This window comes from Octopus bimaculoides, chromosome 29 (genome assembly GCF_046866305.1).
Source record: "Octopus bimaculoides isolate indiv1 chromosome 29, ASM4686630v1, whole genome shotgun sequence".
Taxonomy (NCBI): Eukaryota; Metazoa; Mollusca; class Cephalopoda; order Octopoda; family Octopodidae; genus Octopus; species Octopus bimaculoides.
In genome coordinates, this window is record NC_142956.1 from 3,844,055 (window position 1) to 3,848,760 (window position 4,706).

Consider the following 4,706-nt stretch of genomic DNA (forward strand, 5'->3'; position numbering starts at 1 on the left):
ACACCAGAGCTGAAGACACCTCCGAAAGGGGGGGGGGCCCATCACGTCAAAACGGTAGAGGAGTAGGGGCCGAAACCGGACGTGGTTCTTCCTGATGATGTCTTGAGCTAACTGGATCCTATAAAGGAGCTGTTGTGGTAGCAGACCACGAAACATGGTTGAAATTCCTTCCTTCCATTAGGCTTCATCCAAAATCTAGAAAAGGAAACTTACAGCTGACCTCGTGATAAGAATTGTGTTGGGAGATATATTCCAATTTGTTTAAATGTTTGTCCCTATGCCTTGTTGCATGTCAAGGCAAAGAGTGGTTCCACAGGAAATTGTTTGTATGGTAACTGTGAATGGGAACTCCATTCATTGAGACCCATTCGGAATCCCTGAGATTATCTGCATTGATCCTGCAACACCACTAGCAATAATAAGATCGTGGAAGCATTTCAAGGGCCATTTTTAGCATCTAAATTCTTCAAAAACCTAATGCAGCCTGTTGTCTTTAGCGTGAGAATATGTGTTGGAAACCCTGATGGTATGAATTTGTTGATGAATTTGATGAGGTACAGAGCTTCGTTATCAATTGTATCTGAGCTTCTGTATATCTTTACCTCACCAGGGATCCTGGTCAACATGAAGTCATTCATAAATTGTGATATTTCATTTGTTGGAGTCATAATGGGTCTCTTTGCAAGCCACATGGGGGTCTGTGAAGTCATTTGCAAGACAACATCCCATAGACTTGAAAGTCCAAAGTTGTAAAGCAGGTTGATTTTGAATGAACCTAGACTTTGTCCGACAGAAAGGTCACCATTTCCTGCATCAAGATGGTGATTAACAGACTCTTTCCCATCAGAATGACCTTTTGTAAGAAGTCTTAGATTGGTTCCTATCTTCACTATTTCTACTCAATCCTCAAGAAAAGATCTGTTTCGTGTTGCATCAACAAATTATGATCTTCCAAGATGACATAACTGCAAGAATTTCTTTTCTATCACCAGACAGTGATATAGTAAATCCACAAAAAAAGTTTGTTACAGTCTCACACATCATGCAATCTCCTTTCAAGTAACTCACAGATATGCTTATGCCCCATCCTGATCCCATCGATAACTAAGAGACCAGATTGTGGCACAAATTCTCTTGTGGCGTCTCTCATTGTGAATCTTAATGTTGATTTTGTAGTCTCTCTGAGAGAAATCTTGGACATAGAATGAAGAACTCCCCCTTTCAGAAGCAAAGTGGTTGCAATTCCAGACATGGCAGTAGCAACTATCAAGTATGATGTTGATCCCACATGTTTCTCCCTGTGCCACCATTTGCATTTAAGAACAGAATTCTTCCTTCTTTACTATTTATGGACCTGATAGCTTTATCAAACTCCAGTCGTTGCTCGATGTTCAAAGTTGGCAGAAGTTTATTTATGCTTTTTTTTTGCCTTAAAAATGGTTCCTTTTCTTAGCCCACTTGGAACATTCGCTACTTCAACAATACTTGTATCTGGTCAAAGAATACCATTGTGGCTTTAGATATCGAAGCTGTCAACTTCAAGCTTCCTTTAGATATTTCTGAGAACAATGTTCAATTTCCGTTTAGAGATGATTTCTTCATTGTTCTGGTGCATAATTTCTTCAGCAACATAATTCTTCCATGTATCCCAGAAAACAGGAGGATCACCTGGCGTGCATATTTCAGTTGGGACAGAAAATCGGTTTTATTTTATTTTGTCAGCCGTTTTACCGGGATTCGTGCTTTCAAACCTTTAATGCGTAAAATAAGAGACTATTAAGATGGATGTCAGCCAAATTTAAACAACCTCACGCCCACAGAATGAACAAACCAACTTCTTCTTTCCATAGATACAGGTTCGTACGTAAGGACGTAAGGAAGGTTCCTTCGTAAGATCGTTCGTACGTACGTATTTACATAAATACAAAGGTACGTTCGTTCGATCGATCGTTCCTTCGTTGTACGTACGTACGTTCGTTCGCTCGTACGCATATTCGTTCGTTAGTTCGTTCTTTCGGTCGTTCGTTCGTTTCATCGTTCGGACGTACGTACGAAAGATCGTCCGAATGTTCCTACGTACGTTCGTTTGTTCGTTCGTATGTACGTACGTACGTCCGTTTGTTCGTTCGTTCGTTCATTCCTTCATACGTATGGATTTATGTACGTACGTTCGTTCTTTTGTAGGCTCGTTCGTTCTTTCGTTCGTACGTACGTACGTCGTTCGTTCATTCGTTCGTTCGTTCGTACGTAGTTCGTTCGTTCGTTCGTTAGTTCGTACGTACGTACGTACGTTCGTTGTTTCGTTCGTTCGATAATGCGTTCGTTCGTTCGTTCATTCTTTCGAAAGTTCGTACATACGTACGTTCGTTCGTTAGTTTGTTCGTTCGTACGTACGTACGTTCGTTGTTTCGTTCGTTCGCACGTACGTACGTTCGTTCCTTCGTTGGTTGGTTCGTTCGTCTGTTCGATTGTTCGTACGTACATTCGTTCGTTCGTTTGTACGTACGTACGTTCGTTCGTTAGTTCGTCCGTTCGTTCGTTCGTTAGTTCGTCCGTTCGTTCGTTCGTTTGTACGTACGTACATTCGTTCGTTAGTTCGTCCGTTCATTCGTTCGTTCATTCGTACGTACGTACTTACGTAAAAACGTACGTACTTACGTAAAAACGTACGTACGTACGTTCGATCGTTATTTCGTTCGTATGTACGTACGTTCGTTCTTTTGTACGCTCGTTCGTTCGTTCGTTCATTCGTACGTTGGTACGTAAGTTCGTTAATTCGTTCGAACGTACGTACATACGTACGTTCATTCGTTCGTTCGTTCGTTCGTAAGCACGCACGTATGGACGTACGTTCGCACGTACATACACACATTCTTTCGTTCGTTCGTTCGGTCATTGGTTTCGCTCGTTCGTTATTTTGTTCGTACGTACGTACGTTCGTTCCTGCGTCGGGACGTAAGTACGTACAAACGTTCATTCGTTTGTTCGTTCATTCGTTCGTTCGTTCGTTCTTTCCTTCATTCGGTCGTTCGATCGTTCGTTCGTAAGTACGTACGTTCGTACGTAAGTACATACGTACGTTCGTACGTATGTACATATGTATGTACGTTCGTTCTTTCATTCGCTCCTTCGATCGTTCATTCGTTCGTACGTACGTGCGTTCATTTATTCGTTTGTTGGTTCGTTCTTTCGTACGTACGTACGTTCGTTCGTTCGTTCGTTCGTTTGTACGTACGTTCGTTCTTTTGTACGCTCGTTCGTTCGTACGTACGTACTTACTTTCGTTCCTTAGTTTGTTCGTCCGTTCGTTCGTTCTTTTGTTCGTCCGTTTCTTCGTTCGTACGTCAGTGAGTTCGTTCGTTCGATCGTTCATTCGTTCGTAAGTTCGTACTTGCGTACGTTCGTTCATTCGTTCGTCCGTTCGTTCTTACGTACGTACGTTCGTTCCTTTGTTGTTTCGTCGGTTGGTTCGTTCATTCGTTCGTTCGTTCGTTCGTACGTACGTACGTACGTACATTCGTTCGTTCGTTTGTACATACCTACGTACGTTCGTTTGTTCGGTCGTTCGTACATACGCACGTACGGTCGTTCGTTCGTTCGTTCTTTTGTTCGTTCGTTCCATCGTTCGTATGTACGTACTTACGTAAATACGTACTTACGTAAATACGCGCGTACGCTCGTTCGTCCGATCGTTCGTTCGTTCGTACGTACTTACGTACGTTAGTTCCTTCGTTCGTTCCTTCGTTCGTTCGTACGTACGTTCGTTCGTTCGTACGTACGTACGTTCGTTGTTTCGTTCGTTACATCATTCGTTCGTTCGTTCGTACATACGTACGTTCTTTCCTTCGTTCCTTCGTTGGTTGGTTCGTTCGTCCGTTCGTTTCTTTGAACGTACGTACGTACATTCGTTCGTTCGTTTGTACGTACGTACGTACGTACGTTCGTTCGTTCTTTCGTTCGTTGGATCGTTCATTCGTTCGTAGGTACATACGTACGTTCATTCGTTCGTTTGTTCGATCGTTCATTCGTACGTATGTACGTACGTTCGTTCGTTCGTTTGTTCGTTCGTACTTACGTTCGTTCGTTTGTACGTACGTTCGTTCTTTTGTACGCTCGTTCGTTCTTTCGTTTGTTCGTTCGTACGTACGTTCGTTCGTTCTTTCGTTCGTTTGTTTGTTCGTTCGTACGTAAGTACGTTCGTTCGGTCGTTCGTTCGTTCGTTCGTTTGTTCTTTCGTTCGTTCGTTCGATCGTTCCTACGTACGTACTTACGTACGTACGTACGTTCGCCCGTTAGTTCGTTCGTTCGTTCGTTCGTACGTACGTACTTACGTAAAAACGTACGTACGTTCGTTCGTTCGTTCGCATGTACGTACGTACGTACGTTCATTCGTTCGTTTGTTCGTTCGTTCATACGTACGTACGTACGTTCGTTCGATCGTTCGTACGTACGTTCGTTCGATCGTTCGTACGTACTTACGTAAAAACGTACGTACGTTCGTTCGTTCGTTCGAATGTACGTACGTACGTACGCAGTTCATTCGTTCGTTTGTTCGTTCGTTCATACGTACGTACGTACGTTCGTTCGATCGTTCGTACTTACGTTCGTTCATTCATTCGTTCGTTCGTTCGTTCGTTCGTTTGTTCGTACGTACGTAAAAACGTACGTACGTTCGTTCGTTCGATAATTCGTACGTTCGTTCGCAT